General features: G+C 50.1%; 2 pseudogenes; both read right to left on the bottom strand.

The window, feature by feature from the left end:
* The window catches only part of LOC130260850 (gastrula zinc finger protein XlCGF49.1-like), a 160,390-nt pseudogene extending 144,211 nt beyond the window's left edge, over positions 1-16,179 (bottom strand).
* Positions 466-3,386, bottom strand: LOC130260851 (class II histocompatibility antigen, B-L beta chain-like; annotated as a pseudogene).
* Positions 16,180-18,707: the final 2,528 nt, after the last annotated feature.

Here is an 18,707-nt window from a genome sequence, read left to right as displayed (position 1 = left end):
GTGAGCTCCCTAAGGAGGGACGGGGGGGGTTGGGGGCCTCTAGCAAGGTTCTGCCCCCTTCCCCAGAGCCCCAGGGAACAGATGAAGAGATCGAACAATGGGGACACGAAGAGACTCCCAGAGGAGCCCCTTTGCCTCTGTCCCCCCTCCCCTTACCCACCTCTCAAACACCTTTCTCATCTTCCCTGCGCTGCTCCCTCTCTCACCCAAAAGCTCCTCGCCCACAGCCGGGGGGGCTCCCAGCACCCAGAGCGGGGTGACACGGGGGGACACACTGTGGGTCCCCATTCCCGATCCATCCCAGGGCTGGCTCCCATCACAGTATCCCCGCGGGGCTCCTCCAAATCTCTCCCCACTGCCCCCCAGTAAATGGGCCTGGGGAGAACTGGGAAGCTTTACTGGGAACACTGGGAGCAGCCGGGCGGGGGCAGAGTGACAGCGGGGTTGGGGGGACACACGACTCCCCCAAAATCAGCACGGGATGGAGTGGGGGGTCCCGGCCGGGCCCGAGGCCACAGGGAGGGACTGCAGCTGCTGTGGGCTCAGGAGCTCTGTGGGCAGAGAAAAGGGAGTGACACCGGGCTGGGGGTCCCAGGGGGAGCACACACGCTCTGGAGGAGGGGGGACAAGACCCCCAGGACCCCTACTCACCTTGTGCAGGTAGAAGCCAAGGCACAGAGTGAAGAAGACGAAGCCAAACACGGAGCCCCCAATCCCCATCAGCACCTTGCTGCAGGTGGTGTTCAGCAGCATCTCTGGGGGTCCACAGGGGTCAGGAGTACCCAAAACCTCACAGACATCCCAAGACCCTTCAAGCACCCTGGCACCCCTCTAGACCACCCAAGACGTTTCTTATCCCCATCCAACCTCTCTAGTCCCACCCAAGTCCCTTCCTCATCCCTCTAAGACCCCAAACTCCCTCCCAGTTGACACCCATCCCCCAATGATGCCCCAAACCTTTTCCCAGTCCCTTCCCAGTCACACCAGGACTCACCAACACCACTGCCAGTAGATCAAAGCACACTTAATTTCCCTTCCACTCCCACCTTTACATCCCCAACCTACTTCCAGCCCCTCCGGCTGTATCTGACTTCCTTCCAGTTACACCCTGCATCCTCAGTTCCCTCGCAGTAGCCACCAGGAAAACCCTAACTGCATCCCAGTCTTCCCAGCACCCTCCAAACCTCTTCTCTGCCTTCTCAGGCCATCTAAACCTTTCTCCCAGTCACTCCCCGGCTCCTCCAAACTCCCGCCCAATCAATCCCAGCTACTACCTGTGGACACTGCTGAAGGCCTGGACACATTTTAGCTAGGCCTTTTCCTCAAGTTCTAAGTATTTTTCTCAGGCCATGAAACTTTCTCAGCCTCAGCTAGTATTTTTCCCAAGCTAGAGACTTTTCCTTTACTGTAAACATAAGAGAAAGAATTATAACAGAGATAAACACCTGCAAGGTCCATGGGAAAGCCAGGGACAAGAGGTGGCTCTCTCTCTGACCAATGATCTGTCTGTATTTTGTTTTGCACGAACTGCCTTATTTAAGGCAATGGCTTCTTTCAATAAATTGCTCTTTCTTGCTTTCCTGCACCAAGCAAGAGAGTGTCTTGTTGCTCTGTTTCTCACTGCTCCGTAATCTTTCTCCACGGCAACAACTACCAACTCCCCACCCAGTCCCCCAGTCCTACCCCCCCCATCCGCCGGCGCTGTGGAGCCGGGCCGTACCCCACTGCCGCCTCAGGGGCTGCTCCAGGCTGACGTGCTCCACCTGGCAGGTGTAGCTGACTCTGCGCCGCGGGGGAAGTTTCCAGCAGCGCCAGGACCTGGTAGGTCAAGTCCCCTTTGGGGACCACGTCAGTGGCCACCACGTGCTCCGAGAGCTCCTGCTGGCCCTGGAACCACCTCACCTGGATCTCGGCGGGGTAGAAATCCATCACAGAGCAGAGCAGGCGGCCGGGGCCAGACTGGAGCTCGAGGGCACCAGCGAGATGGACACACTGGGGGACACTGTGAGAGAGTGGGGAGACACTGGGGTGAGATGCGAGCAAAATGGGAGATATGGGGAGAGGGCTTGGGTAACATTGAGATGGACTGGGGGGAGACTGGGACGTCACTGAAAGAGATGGGAGGGCACTGGGAGAGAGGATGGAGGTCTAGGAGTGGACTGAGGACTGGGAATGGAATGGGAATGGTCCGGACTGAGAGGGAGTAGGAGGGATTGAGAGGGCCTGAGAAAGATTATGAGGACTCTGGGAGGGCCTGGGGCGGCACTGGGAGGGACTGGGAATGAAGTGCGCGGCGCTAGGAGGGCGAGTCCAGCGCGGGGCACTCGGCGCTGCGGATCTACCTGGCAACTGGTGAGTCATCAGAGAGCCGCGCTCTGATTGGTTGAGGGATTTCAGCTCCACGCACGGCCGAGAGGGCCACATGCGCGTGGCACGGGGAGAGAATGGGATGGACTGGGAGAGCCACAGGAGTCACTGGAAGGGGACAGGAGGCCACGGGCATGGGCACAAGAAGAGCTGGGGCCTCTGGGGTGATTCCCAGGGAGGTTCTGAGGGGCTTCAGGGTCATTCCCAGGGCAGGGCCCGAGCGCACAAGCTCTGCCCCACTCCCACCTCTGCGCTCCACGAGGAACGGGCTGGACAACTCGTAGTTGTGCCGGCAGTGCCTGTCCACCGCATCCCGTCTGTACTCCATCCATTCCGGGTCGCTGTTCCAGTACCTGGCAACCTTCTCCCCATATGGGCTATCCCCTACAAAGTGCCCTACATCGCTATTGAAGTGCACGTACTGCTCCCGGTTGCAGATGAATCTCTTCACGAACCTCACCTGGTTGGTGCCATTAATGAAGTGACACTCGGACTTAACCATATTCTGGAACACCCCTGCGTGTGCAGGACACAGATCAAGGGGTGCCCTCCCAGCAGCCGCCACCACCCCACAGCAAGCCAAGAGCTCAGAGAGCCACCCGGTGTGCCCACTGTGCACCCCCAGTGTCCCACAGCCGCCATGGCACCCTTCTCGCGCTCCCCCTTCCTCTTTTCCATCCTTCTTCACACTTTCGTCCCTCTTTCCCATAACTCCTCAGTCGCCAGCACCACCCTACATAGATTTCAGAGTCCCAATTTCCCCTTTTTCCTCTACGCCCCACCCTTCCCTTCCCTTCCCTTCCCTTCCCTTCCCTTCCCTTCCCTTCCCTTCCCTTCCCTTCCCTTCCCTTCCCTTCCCTTCCCTTCCCTTCCCTTCCCTTCCCTTCCCTTCCCTTCCCTTCCCTTCCCTTCCCTTCCCTTCCCTTCCCTTCCCTCGAGAGCTCCGCGCCCGCAGGCAAGGAGGCTCCCAGTACCACCAGTGGCACCAACATGGCCCCAGCTGCCACCACACGCTCCATGGCCAGCGCCCGGCAGGTTCTGACACCTCTCCCCTCCCCTGGTGGAGGGGGCGGGGCACAGGTGGAGTCCAGGTGAGGAGCTCTGGGCGCTGTGGGACCGCCCGGACACTGAGGAGTCTCAGCACCATGAGCTCTGATTGGCTCAATTATTGTAGCGCCTTCTCTGATTGGCTGATGAGAGGCCCGGAAGTTGAAGGAAGGAACAGGAGAGATCCCGCCCCGAGCACCGAACGGGAACAACAGACCCAGCCTGGGCACAGGGAGGGAATTTATTACCAACCAAATCACAGCAGGACAGGGAGAAGGGAGAGAAATCTCTCCGACCCCTTCCCCCAAGCCAACGGGGAGCACCCAAAGCGGGGGTCACCTGGGCTCTGATCAACGGGCCTCACTGGGGATCATCCAACACCGATCCTCGCATGGGGAATGGAGATGGAGCAGAGCACGAAGCTTTTCCTGCACTCAGGGCACTCACAGGACTTACCTTTCCGGTGGCTCTGTTGGGTCAAGTGGGAACTCACAGAGAAGCTCTTAACACACTCAGGACACTTGTAGGGCTTCTCCCTGGTGTGGATTTTGTGGTCCTTGATGAAGTGGGAGGTCTTGCTGAAGTTCTGCCCCCATTCCAAGAACTTGTAAGGTTGTTCCCCGGCGTGGATCCTACGAGGGGTGACCAACATAGGCTTCCGTATGAAGCTCTTCCCAAGTTCCAAGCACCAGCACAGATGTCCCTTAGTTTGGAACTCCTGGTGCTGGATCAGGTGGGAGCTCTGGCTGGAGCTCATTCCACATTCCAAGCACTTGTAGGGTGTCTCAGTTGAGAGTTGGGAGACGATTTAGAAGAGAACACTCTGGAATGAGTGTTGTCTCCTCTACAGGGTCCCAATAATCCCTTTCCACTAATAAGAAATTAATATTAATAGATGAAAGTGAAAAAAACTCTAACAGTTTATTAACAAATAGTAAGCCCACAAGGCAAGAAAAATAAAAGTAAATAACTGCTAGGTATTAAATTGTCAGACCTTACCCCAAACACACAGCTGGGACAAAAAACCCAAAATGCCAGAGAAAAGAGAAATCCTCGCTCAGGACACACGGTGCAGGTGGCGCCGGCTTCTCCTCCAGGGGCTATTCCAAAGGAGATGAAAGCCCGGGGCTCTCCCGGCCTTGAACTCCTCCCCAGCTGGGCTCTGCGGGCACGGTCCCGGCAGCCGAAGCAGCGGGGCTGAAGCCTCGGGCTGTTTTCTCTCCTGGCTCAGCCCGGCTCACAGCGGCTTTGGGCTGCAGCAGCACCGCTCTGCTCCTGTCAGCGTGGAGCCCCCGGGCTCCAACAGAGCAGCTGCTCAGTGCACATCCAGGCACCCCAAGGTTCAGCACTGCAGCCTCTCCGAGCCAATGAAAGGGAAAAAACCCCTTTTTTTGCCTGGGCAAAGAAAGCTCTTCAGCCGAACATAAAAACTCAGTGCACAGAGAGAGCCACAGAAAATTTGAGCAGCGAGGCCTCAAAACGCCCGCACAGCCAGCAAGGAGCCTCTCCGCACCCTGCTTCCACACACATCCCCTCTCAGGCTGCTGGGTTTTGTGCCCAGTCTTTGGGCACAAAGCAGATGATGATGGAATGTACCATCACAATAACTCACTCCGAGAGAATCGTGTATACAACAATCACATGCATCTATCCATCTATAAAAGGATTCCCAGCTTTTCCATGTTTCAAGGGCTTTGACTGCTGGATTTGAATGAACTGAGATCTCCCCATGAAAAGCAGAGCAGTCTGGAACCAGTCACTGCTGCTGGAGTCAAAGTCTGGACTTGTCACATCTCAGTTTTGAAAATATACTGAATAAAAGACTCCATTACCCACTGTAATAAATAAGAGGCCTTTTGTTCGCCTGACAGACTTTAGACCTTGGAGGAATATCACCAAGATTTGTGAGGCCAGAATGTGGGTTGTTCTGCTTTGATCCTCTGACAGACAGACCTTGAAAAAGATATCGCTAGAACTTGTTAATAGTTTTGCTCTGCTTGATAGGCCTTAAAGTAAAAAGCCAGAATGTGTTCTGCTTTGCTTGCATAATCACATATTGTTTTAAGTGCCAAGAAAGGAGTCAGTGGCTGAGGAAGACTACTCACCCTCATCCCCCGACCACCAGAAGGCAGAAAAAGACCCCCTAGCAACTGGAGGAACATGCGCAGAATTACTAAAGGAGGAGCACGTCACCCAAAAACCTAACAGCTTAAAAGGAACAGACTAAGGGGGGTGGGGCGCAGCAGTTAATGGAGCGAGACTCCTCTGCCGTCCAGCGCTGAATTTGTTTTTGCTTTCTGTAACCAATAAATCTTTTAAATTGTTATTCGATCTTTTATGGCCCATTGCGCTCATTTATAACAAAATTTGGCCTCGTGACTCGGATCGAGATTTTGGAGGGGCTCTCTGCCTGCGGGGAGGCGCGCCCCACCATTTTGGTGGCCCCGAGGACAGGAGTCCTATCCCAGCCTCGACCGACGAACCTAAAATTAAGAAAGCAAAAGCAAAGGTAGGAGGGCCCAGTTGACCCCTTAAATTTTGTGCACAAAGTCCGGATGAAGACGCAGGACGCGTAAGTATAAGGTGATCTGTTCGGGCGGGGTCGGGATCCCGGAGTACAACGTGTGGTGTGTGTGTGAGAGGGGGACTGGCAGCCAGATTCCCCAAGCGAGTGCGGACCCTTAGTAGTGCGGTTCCCATTGACCCGCGAGGGCGTGGGCCATGAAACAGGGGAAGCGAAAGTGATTTTTGGTGTGAGTGAAGGTACTCCGGAGGAAATGGGGCAGGGGAAGAGTAAACCTCCTGCAAGTGTTAAACTCCCACCCATACCTAGAGATAGTCCCTTGGGATTTTTACTAAAAAAATTGGGACCATTTCCCTGGAACGGAAGGGAAGGATAAGGCAAAAATGATATATTACTGTGTAGAAGTCTGGGGTGGGAAGGAGATTTCAGGAAACGTGTTCTGGCCAATATTTGGGTCAACAGAGGATTGGATAAAACAGAGATTAAATATTTGGGTAAATACAAAAAAAAACCTGTTTGTTTGGAGGAAAGTGAGTATGCAAAAATCTGGATAGCCCATCCTAAGGTTTTTATTTTTAAATTGACCGAAAAAGGGAATAACAAAAATAAGAAAAAGGGAGGTAGGAAAGAAGAAATCCTAATGGTACCCCCTCCACATGTGCCCCCACCGCAGGCCCCTGCCCCCAGTGCACCCCCCCCCAGAGGAGGATTTGGAGGTGTATGTCCGAAGGGAAGAGGAAAGTCAGAAACGGCAAGTTAGAATGATGGTTGCTGCGGTACGAGAAAGTAGGGAACAGGGTCAGAGGGAGACACAGAGGCGGCCAGTAAGAGAGCTTAAGGAGTCTAGGAATTCAAGGGAGAAGACAGGACATTAAGGTGTGTTTTTATTGTGGGAAAAAAGGACATTTCAAGAAAGAGTGTAGGGTCAGGATTCGGGATGAGAAGGAGTTCAAGACAGATTAGAGGGGTCAGGGGCTCTATCTCTTGGGGACACGGAAACATCATAAGGAGCCCTTGATAAAACTGAAGGTGTGTCCCCATGGCCAGGAAATAGTTTTTCTGGTTGACACAGGAGCTGAAAGATCAACTATTCAGTTCTTGCAAAAAGGATGTAGTCTATCTTAAGAGACTGCCATGGTAGTAGAAGCAAAGGGAGAACCCTTTGAGGTGGGGGTTATTAAAAGGGTGACAGTTGAATCAGAATTAAGAATCGGGTTGGGAGACTTTTTGTTAGTATCAGAATCTGAATATAATCTATTGGGGAGAGACATGATTATAGAACTAGGAATTAGGATAGAAGTAGTAGAGAAGGAACTACAAATTAAACTCTGTCCTCTCAGAGTGGAGGACGAAGAAAAGATAAACCCTGAAGTATGGTATAATCCAGGAAACGTGGGGCAGCTAAAAATAGCCCCATTTTCGGTGATTATTAGAAATCCGGACGTCCCGGTAAAAATAAAGCAATATCCCATATCCCCTGAGGGTCGATGGGGATTAAAACCTGAGGTAGATAGATTGTTGATCAAGGGGCTGCTAGAACCATGCATGTCACCCTTCAACACACCGATACTCCCTGTGCGCAAATCGGATGGCACTTATCGGTTAGTACATGACTTAAGGGAAATTAATAAACGCACAGTGGCTCGGTTCCCCGTGGTGGCAAATCCATATACACTCTTAAGTAAATTGGGGCCTAATAACTTATGGTATATTGTCATAGATTTAAAGGATGCCTTTTGGGCTTGCCCTCTCGACAAGGCAAGCCGGGATTACTTTGCATTTGAATGGGAGGACCCCGATACAGGGAGGAGGCAACAGCTGAGGTGGACAGTGTTACCCCAGGGGTTCACAGAATCTCCAAATTTGTTTGGACAGGCATTGGAACAAATTTTGCAAGATTACCAAACAGGACCGGGAGTAACCCTGATACAATATGTAGATGATCTGCTTCTGGCAGGGAAACATGAGGAGGATGTAAGGAAAGAAAGTATAAGGCTGTTGAATTTTCTGGGACTTAAGGGGTTAAAAGTTTCTAAGACTAAACTTCAGTTTGTAGAGGAGGAGGTAAAATATTTAGGGCACTATTTAAAGAAGGGAGAGAAGAAAATAGACCCTGAAAGGATCCAAGCAATTATGTCACTACCTATTCCACAAAACAAGAGACAAGTTCGTCAAATTTTAGGACTTACTGGGTACTGCAGGCAGTGGATTGAAAATTATAGCAGTAAAGCTAGATTTCTTTACCATAAATTAACACAGGAAGGGCTAATGAAATGGAGTCAAGAAGACACAGAAAAACTTCAGGAATTAAAGGAAAGTTTGGTCCATGCCCCGGTCTTAAGCCTCCCGGATGTGAGGAGACCATTTTTCTTATTTGTAAATATAGAAGAGGGTATTGCATTTGGGGTACTTACCCAGGATTGGGCAGGGAAAAAGAAGCCCGTTGCATATTTATCAAAAATTTTAGATCCTGTGAGTAGGGGCTGGCCAACCTGTTTACAAATAGTGGCCGGATGTGCCCTATTGGTGGAAGAAGCTAGAAAAATTACTTTTAATGGTAATCTCAAAGTAATGTCCCCTCACAACATCCGGAGCGTATTATAGCAAAAAGCAGAAAAATGGATTTCAGATGCTAGGCTTCTAAAGTATGAAGGAATTCTGGTAGAGGCACCCAATTTGACATTAGAAACCACTGCACTACAGAACCCGGCCGCATTTTTATACGGGGAACCAGAGCATGAGTGTTTGACCCATGACTATATAGCTACAATAGAGGAGCAGACGAAGATTAGACTGGATTTAGAAGAAGAGGAATTAGAAAGTGGTGAAAGACTTTTCGTGGATGGATCCTCTAGGGTAATAGAAGGGAAAAGAAAATCAGGGTATGCAATAGTGCAGGGTCCGAACTTACAGGTGGTAGAGTCGGGTGCATTAGATAGATCATGGTCTGCCCAGGCATGTGAATTATATGCAATATTAAGGGCCTTAAAACTTCTTGAGGGGAAGGAGGGGACAATATATACTGATTCTAAATATGGATTTGGAGTAGTCCATACATTTGGAAAGCTATGGGAAGAAAGGGGCCTTATCAACTCACAGGGGAAGGATTTGATACACCAGAAACTTATAGTTGAGATACTAAAAGCTCTGAGAGGGCCGACAAGGTTAGCAGTGGTTCATTTAAAGGGACACCAACAAGGATTAGATTTAAAAAGCAGGGGGAATAACGCTGCAGATCAGGAGGCAAAACGGGCAGCCCTAAAGGAAATGGTCCTAAAAGAAAAAGGGGGGCAAAGGGGAAAAGATGGAGTCAAGGACGGTGAAAACACTGACACAATTTTTACAAATGAAGAGAAAGAGAGACTTAGAAGAATGGGTGTTACAGAGGAAGCAGGAAAGTGGATATTAGCAGACGGCCGAGAAGTGCTACCAAAGGCAATAGCTCAGAGGGTATTGTATAAGTTACATCAGAAAACTCATTGGGGAGCCCAGGGGCTGGTGGATCACTTTGCCACTAGGTACATGAGCATCGGGCTCCACGATATAGCTAAACATATCACAAAGGGATGTCCTACCTGTTTGCGGGTAAATCGAAGTAACCTCAGAAAATTACCCTATGGGGAAAGGCCTCTAGCAAAACAACCCTTTGCAAATATTCAAGTGGATTTTACTGAATTGCCAAAGGTGGGGAGGATTAAATATCTTTTAGTAGTAGTAGATCATCTTACTCATTATGTGGAAGCCTTCCCGACATCAAGGGAAACCGCACGAACAGTAGTAAAAGCCCTGCTGGAGGAGATAGTCCCCAGGTATGGTGTACCAGAAACAATTGACTCTGATAAGGGGCCACACTTTACATCAAAGATAACTCAGGAGCTGGCAGCAGCATTAGGAATAAAATGGGAACAACATACTCCTTGGCACCCTCAAAGTTCAGACCGGGTAGAAAGGATGAATGGAGAAATAAAAAAACAACTTACTAAATTGGTACTAGAAACAAAATTATCATGGGTTAAATGCATTCCACTAGCCTTGCTGAACATTCAGACTCAACCCCGGGCGGATTTGGGAATTTCCCCATTCGAGATGTTATATGGCATGCCCTATAGTTTAGAAAAGGCACAGACAAACCCAAATGTTAGTGAACAATACATTAACGAGTATTTAATAGCTTTGATGAAATTCAAAAAACAGTTATGGGAAAAAGGAATGTTGGTTCAGAGACCACCATTAGATCTTGTATTACATCAGGTTCAGCCCGGGGACTGGGTACTGATCCGAAGTTGGAAGGAAAATCCGATAACACCCAAGTGGGAAGGACCTTACCGGGTGTTGCTTACAACAGACACAGCAGTACGCACTGTGGAAAAAGGATGGACTCACGCAAGCTAAATCAAGGGACCAGTAGATCCGTCTAAATTCACCAACGACCCCGGGTGGGAAGTAAAGGGCACACCTGGGAGCCTGAAACTGACACTTAAGAAGCGAGTAAGCTCTAATTAAAAAGACAGGCTACATTATTCCCACCCCACTACAGGTATGAGACTTTTTCCACATGAGAGATAGACTGTGGGATCCAACATACTATTCCTTCCTGGCAGAGCTCCGAGCAACAGGAGCATCAGTGGGGGGGGGGAAGATCTGCTGAATGCAGCAGTGAAAATAAGATGTAATGCTGAAAATTGCTGGGGAAATTGTAACCCTTTTGTATGCTTTATTTGTTTAGTTTGTAAGGAGGAGTGGTGGACCCATTGCAGCAACAGTTACCCTCCAAGGGGAGTGTGTAAAATTGTTATTCGGACCAAAGGCTACTCACCTCTCAGGTCCTGGCTACCAAAGTGGCTGCCAGAGAACTTTTAAGAGGGTCTGAAGAGTGGTGGAAAATTTTTACAAAGGGGATAAACCCCCAGTTCTATTGTTATCACTCTAACGAACCTGCCCCATTTGTGGCTAGGATAGTAGCCACCCTGTGCAGACGGTGGGTACCTGAACTCAGTTGTTACACCCCTCCAATTAAGAACTGCAAGTGGTATAAATACATAAAACGTATTAAAAAGCATGGGTCAAACACCCCTCCTGAAGAATACTCCTGCTGCCGAGAAGATGGAACTCCCCATAGCTCGATGCAAACGAGTTGATGGGCAAGGCAGAGGAGATGAGAGCAGTGGAGGGGAGAGCCCGAGCAAAAGGGGAAAACGAGAAACAGGTACCCAGAGCTATCGAGAGTCCAGGGAAAGGGAAAAGTCTGAGGTAAATTGGGAGGAAAATAAAAAGAGCAGTTGTGGAAAATGGGGAAGCTACCACCTCCAATTAGGAATCCTATATATAATGCTTTTGAAATCTGCGTTTGCAAGCCATGAACCTTTTAAATGGTCATTAATAAGGTGGAAGGACCAGAAAGTACTTAGTACAGTGGTGACTTCAGGAACCGTCTCGTTTAACTGCTACCTTTGTGACTTAACCCAAACGCACCCATGCTTGAACAAGGGGGGATTTTAGAATTTTAAGAGGGAATTACAAAGATTTAGCGAACAAAAGTAATAATATAGAAAAAGGGGGGACTTATAATAAATAAGAGGCCTTTTATTCGCCTGACAGACTTTAGACCTTGGAGGAATATCACCAAGATTTGTGAGGCCAGAATGTGGGTTGTTCTGCTTTGATCCTCTGACAGACAGACCTTGAAAAAGATATCGCTAGAACTTGTTAATAGTTTTGCTCTGCTTGATAGGCCTTAAAGTAAAAAGCCAGAATGTGTTCTGCTTTGCTTGCATAATCACATATTGTTTTAAGTGCCAAGAAAGGAGTCAGTGGCTGAGGAAGACTACTCGCCCTCATCCCCCGACCACCAGAAGGCAGAAAAAGACCCCCTAGCAACTGGAGGAGCATGCGCTGAACTACTAGAGGAGGAGCACGTCACCCAAAAACCTAACAGCTTAAAAGGAACAGACTAAGGGGGTAGGGCGCAGCAGTTAATGGAGCGAGACTCTGCTGCCCAGCGCTGAAGTTGCTTTTGCTTTCTGTAACCAATAAATCTTTTAAATTGTTATTCGATCTTTTATGGCCCATTGCGCTCATTTATAACACCCACAACTATTCCCTCCTCATGCATTAAAAAATACAACAGAATTCTTTCTAAAGGGTAAAAAGTAAAGTAAAATGAACATTGAAAATGTTCCAGCATAAAAAAGTCACTTTGAGAAAATACAAAATAATGAAGTGTGTCTAGAAAAACCGGCTGCAGTTTCTCAGGTATTTGGCTCAGTGTCAGCTCAGAGCCGGGCTCTTTCCCAGGTGCCCATGTCCCCAGGCCAGCTCTGAGCAGCCTCTCCCAGCTTTCCAGCCCGGCTTGCCCCGGCTCTGCCCCGGGCAGGCACTCGGTGTTTCCGTGGTGCCCCTGCCCCGCTCAGCTCCCTGTGCCCTGCAAAGGCGCCCAGGCTGCTCTCGCTGCCCCTGGGTGTCACTGAGCGAGGCAGTGACGAGCCCTGGGGCCCAGGCAGAGCCCTGAGGGACACCCCTCGTCCCCGGCCTCCCGCAGGACACAGAGCCACTGCCCACAAGGCCCTGGCACGTCCGGCCGGCCAATTCCTCCTGCCCCGGCCAGCCCAGGCTGCAGCCCCGGGGCTCTGCAGGGCGGGGCTGGGGCTGTCGCCTGGCACCGTGGCCAAAGCTCCCGGGGCTCTGGGCACGGCAGGGCTACAAGGCCACGAGTCCGGGGCTGCTCCGTGCTGCTTCCAGGCTGTCCCTCTGCTGTTGGGTGCCGGGTGTGGCCCTTTGTGATACGGGTGTGTGTCAGGGCCCTCGGTGATGAGGGACATTGTGGTGCTGTCATGAATAAGAGTGTTTAAGATTGCTTAAAAATCAGTGGCAAGGGCATGAGCAAAGGTCAGATTTAATATTAAGCAACAAAGCAGGTTCATTGCTAAGATTCACTCTACTGCCTACAGGACAGCTAAGGCACAACAAGGGAAAACAAGCAACAATATAAACAATATAAACAAAATCCAGGCAACCAAAACAGAAATGAACTGAGAACTCTCTAGGGGAGTGTGGGTGTGTGTGTGCCGTGTTTAGGTGCATGGAACAAAAGACAGTGTGGGGAAGGATTAAAAGGAACATGGCCTAAAAACTCAACAACACTGAGCAGCACTTTACTGTTGGGAAGGATGAATCAGGAAAACCTTATAAATATGACTGCTTAGCAAAAGATTTTGAAACCATAAGTGAGATAGAAATCATAGCAGTTTTCGACTGTGTGGCTGAGAATAACAATTTGAAGGTTTGAAGGCCTCCTTCCTTTGTTTCGATAATGCCAAACACCACAAATACCAAAGAAGCAGCAGATATCCTCCCCAGGCATGACAGGAAAGGTCCAAGATAAGGTTTAGAGATAAGAAAGCAGTTAAACATGGTAATATAGTGATTCCTATAGATTGCATACAAATGTTAGAGAATTTATATCTTGTATTAGATTGGTTAGTGGAAATTATCTTCTTCAACATAGAAGATTTATTGCGTTGTAAATGGGAAAATCTCTCTCTTACCACTCTTACCACACTTACATCTCCCTCTTACTTCTCTCTCTTTTACCTCTTAGAACTCCTAACCCCCACTCTTTTTCCATCCTGCTCTGAGTTGTGGCTGGCAGCTCTCAGCAGGGCCCTGTACACCCATGCCATTTACAATAAACTGCAAACTTCAAGATCAGAATATAGAGAGCGCCTGAGTTTGTCCTGACGACCTTCCCCGCACAAAGATTTCCACACTTTACCTTAATTTTTAACTTATACCTTATGCCTAGAAATCAACAGAGAAAAAATAATGAACTTATGACTAACTTAACTTATAACTTAACCTCTACAATTCAACAGAGGAATAACACTTAATAGTATTAAACCTAACTTAGATCTATAACTTCCAAGAGTTACTTAGCAAATTAAGAGAAAAAAAACAATTAGCTTATGACTTACATTTAACAACTTAGCAAAGGAACAACACTTAGCAGCATTTAAGTAAGCCTATAACTATAACTGAACCTTGCTTACAGGCCTAACTGAGATATCCAAGGTACTTCCACATCTAGGAATGCTGTATTTCTCCCAGATTTGCTATAGCATATGTGCAGGGGCACGCACACAGACAGGAACAGTCGGTGCAAAAAAGGTACCTGTGAAAAATTCCCCTCAGAGCTCAGTGAAATTCTCCCTTCAGATGTTTCTGCACCTCCCATTGGCCAAAGGATGGGGCCTTGAGGAGTGAGGGGACTGGCCCAGGACACGTCATGTTTCCATGATTTCCAGACACAGCAAAGCTGAGGGTTTGCTGGCTCTGAGAGGCCCCCTCAGAGGCACACTGCTGGTCACAGCCCATGATGGCCCAGGAGAGCTCAAAGGTCTCCTTTGGGATTTCTGTTCATAGGGTCACAAGATAGTGGACTCCAGTCAAAACGATGTTTCATCCTGGCCACAGTTTGGGATGGCACTTCCTCTAAAAGTGGGGGAATGCATCACCACACTGGGATCTCACATGTGCCCATGGCCTGGGTGACGCTGACCTGATGTCAGGCACCCACCACAGCCACTCTGATTCTGCCCCTCCAGCTGCAACAGGGGAGACAAAATTTAACCAAGAATTCCTGGGTCAGGTTAAGATGGGGAAACATCCCTAACCAAGCAGCAAAACAGGCATCACAGACCCAGCCTGGGCACAGGGAGGGAATTTATTACCAACCAAATCAAAGCAGGACAAGGAGAAGGGAGAGAAATCTCTCAAACACCATCTCCCCACCCAACAGGAATCACCAGGACTAGGGATCACCAGGGCTCTGCCCAACGGGGGTCACTGGGGATCATCCAACACCGACCCTCCCATGGGGGATGGAGCTGGAGCAGAGCACGAAGCTCTTGCCACACTCAGGACACTCACAGGGCTTCCCTTAGTGATGCCTCCACTGGTGTCGGGTCAAGTTCGAGCTCCTGGAGAAGCTCTTCCCACACTCAGGACACCCATAGGGCCTCTCCCTGGTGTGGATGCGCCGGTGGACAGTGAGGGTGAAGTTGTGCTTGAATCCCTTCCCACAGTTGGGGCATGGAAGAGCCTCTCCTCTGTGTGAATCCGCTCATGTTTCAGGAGATGGGAGCTGGTCTGAAACCTCTTCCCACACTCAGGACACTTGTAGAGCCTCTCCCCTGTGTGAATGCACTGGTGGCTTCTCAGGTTGGAGCTGACCCCAAAGCTCTTCCCACATTCCAGGCAGCTGTAGGGCCATTCCCCTGTGTGGATCACCTGGTGCCGTATCAGGTGGGAGATGTCACTGAAGCTCTTCCTGCACTTCCCACACTCGAAGGGCTTCTCCCCAGTGTGGATCCTCCGGTGCCAGATCAGGCCAGAACTCTGTCTGAAGTTCTTCCCACATTCCCCACACTCTTCTCCCCAATGTGGATCCTCTCGTGCTCGATCAGCCTGTAGCTGTAGCTGAAACCCTTCCCATATTCAAAGCACTTGTGGGGCTTCTCCACCAGCTCTGAGCTCTGCCTGGATCTCTGTCTGCCTTCCCAGCTCAGGGAGGGTCTTTCCTCCTCGCAGCTCCCTGGACTGGGTTTGCAGCCCCTCCTCGTAAGGGGTTTCTGGGGCTTTTCCTCCTTCTCCATCTGCCCATGCCTTGGGAATGAAAAATCCTAGTTTGGGAGGAAAAGCAAGAGGAGAGGGCATTGGGCTGGGAAATTCTCCTTGCCCAAGTTCATCTCAGGAAGTTATTTGGCATCTTGTATCTGTAAGAACCTCCAAAACACCAAGATTCAGATCAGAAGCTGACCCCAGAAAAATCGCACTTTTTTGTGTCTTCTGGTGGCATGAACCAACATTGGATGGCCTTGGTGGTCTTCTGCAATAAAAATCCATCATTTTAATCCTCTCTGGCCCATGGGCATCCTCCATAGCCAAATGGGAATGGACTGGGAGAAAACCTATGATTTTTGAAACAGTGGGGTGGAAACCCCTCCAAAAACAGTTCTTCCCACCCAGCCAAGCATGTGGATGCCCTGCCAGCAGGGACATGTAAATCCTTTTGTTTTGACCTTGAATCAAAAAGGTTTCTGTTCACCCCTTTAAAAGTCCTGAAATTGGGATAAAAATAAAGACATTGAACTATGGCATGGATGGGGAGATGTGGGGGACATGAACATGGGTGGGGCCATGGGGGACATGGACATGGATGAGGGACGTGAGGAACATGGATGGGGATGTGAGTGTAATATATAATATAATGTAATTCGTGTAAAGTTGTAAATTAAAATAAAATAATCAATGTGTGTATGAGTAAAGTAATAAAAAACTTAAAAACCAAAAGCTGCAAAGGGAGAAACAGGAGTTGCTTAATCACAACATTGTAACTTCCAACAAAAGCTGAAGAGCTGGGTTAGCAAGACAATAGACCTAGCCATAGTGAAGATGGCTCTCTCCAGAAAGCACCCAAAAGATAAGAGCCCTATAAGCACCCACAATTAAGGTCATCAGAGCCATCAAGAAAAATACATCTGAATGCAGGTTTCCAGTAATCCAAAATCTGCAAGTTACACCTCAATTCCATCTTCCTGTAAACCTGAACTTGCCTTCATCAGAATTCATCATCTCCCAGGATATGGTTTTGTCCGGTTCAGCACAGTAAAAGAAAACTACATGACAAGAGAAGACAAAGACCTCCACTCCAGGCAAGGAAAAACTGTATAAAAACTGGACTAACCAAAGCTGCTGCATGAACACTTGGGGATTCGGAGAGATAGAGTTCGAATCATTGTGTGTTCACCCGATGCCGACCCCAGGCTCGGCATTGTCCTTTTTAATTGTGGCTATCGAGGACCGTGTTTCGGTCGCAAAATAAATATCACTTATTTTAATCATATTTAATTTGGCTTGATCTCATTTTTATCTATAACATGAGAAATATGGATGGGGATGTGAATTGGGACAGCACCAATGCCACCACCTGTGCCACCACAGTGCCACCAGCGCCTTCATCTCGGCCATGGCTGTGACCTCCTCATCCAGGTGATCCAGAGCTGGCCCAGCTGCCAGGGCACACTGGTGGCCCCAGAGCTCCGGGTGGGTGGCCTGGTGAGGTCGGTCGGAGGTGGTCTAGGGTCATCTTGGGACTGACCGTGGGTCTTGTCCACTCTGCAGTGAAGAGCAGCCCTGGCTGGGGGGCCTGGGATAGACAGAGGCAGGAAAGGTTGGACCCTGGTCTGGGTAGACACCAGAGCTATGGATCTGACTCTGGATGGACACTGATCTGACTCTGGATGGACACTGGTCTGGATGGATACCAGAGTCATAGATCCCAGCTGGACACTGGTCTGGACAGCCCTTGGCCCTGCAGCCTCCCAGCCTAGGGAGCTCCCAGCCCAGATGACCACCAGCCTAGCCACACCCTGGCCCACCCCACTGGGCCACCAGCCCATCCCAGTAGCCCCAACCCTAAAACCCCCCAAAATAAACCCAGTTCCAGAACATCAGCTCCAAGTGGTCCCTGCAGAGTGAGTGGGAAGCTAAGGCATGAGCTGGGGGGGGTGACTTTGTGGTGATGGGAGGGGACCCACCCAAAAGCCCCAAGACCCCAAAACGAGCATCCACCCACCCAAATGTCACCGCAGCACCTCGAGCCCCCCAGCTGTCACATCGGGGGGACTCCAGGAGCCACCAAGACACCACAGTCCCTTTGAGGGGTGACTCGCGGTGTCCCCACAGTGTCACCAGCATGTCTCCAGCGGGAGAAGCGACATCACCTCCTCAGCAGGAGAGGAGGAGGAGGAGGAGGAGGAGGAGAAGGAGGAGGAGGAGGAGGCGGAGGATGTGACTGAAACTCCTGCTTGGTCACATGGGAAAGCCACGACAAGAACTGAGCATGGTCACAGCAGCGGAGGTACCGGGCGGATGGGGTCGCCAAGGTCCCCTTGGGGGATGCTGCAGTTGAGGCAGCACGGGGTGTGTGGGGTAGCACAGGATCCTTAGGGGGATGCAGGGGGGTGGAAGTGGCCAGAGGTGACCCCAAAAATGTCACCATTCGCCCTCGTGTAGGATGTTGGCCACCCCCTGCTTTGGGGTGCTGGTGACAAATTGGCAGGTGGTGATGACAAAAAGCGCAGGTGCCACCTTGAGGATTGCACAGAGAGGGGGTCCTGCAATGCCACTAAGCCCGCCCCCCAACTGAGGGACACCCCAGGGTGACAAAGGAGGGGTCAGGGTTGTCCCCAAGGTGCAAGGGGAGTAGGTTTGGTGGGGAAGTGTGGTTCTACGGAAATGCCTCCAATCCTGTCTGTGCCCAGAGCACAGGGGTGGCAAGCACCTGTTACCCTGTCATCGTGTCCCCCTGATGCTGTTATACTGTGTCTATTTCTTAATTATTTATGATCAGACAAAGTATCGCATCATGGATGGAGAAGGATACAAAAGACGCTCTTTCAGTCCCAGTTCATTTACCCAGGGCGATGGTATGGCCGGAAAGAGGCCGAGTTTCTCTGGGGAACAGGTATTCAGGAGAGGGGAATGGGAGTGGCCTTGGCTAGCTGCCAATGGGATGAAGACACAGACGCGACAGGGGCCGGAATACCCGACCCCCGGTGGGTACAAGGACACAGGGGAAGGTCACAGGACCCGAAAGGAAGACATGAACTGGGGTTTGCAGGAAGGAGGTTACAGGATATCCTGATTTCAGTTCTTATACCTCATATACCGAATTACAACATCTCACCGTTTTTTTGTTTTTTAAGTAGGG

This window comes from Oenanthe melanoleuca, chromosome 19, assembly GCF_029582105.1.
Source record: "Oenanthe melanoleuca isolate GR-GAL-2019-014 chromosome 19, OMel1.0, whole genome shotgun sequence".
Lineage (NCBI taxonomy): Eukaryota > Metazoa > Chordata > Aves > Passeriformes > Muscicapidae > Oenanthe > Oenanthe melanoleuca.
This window is presented reverse-complemented; position numbering and strand designations above follow the sequence as displayed.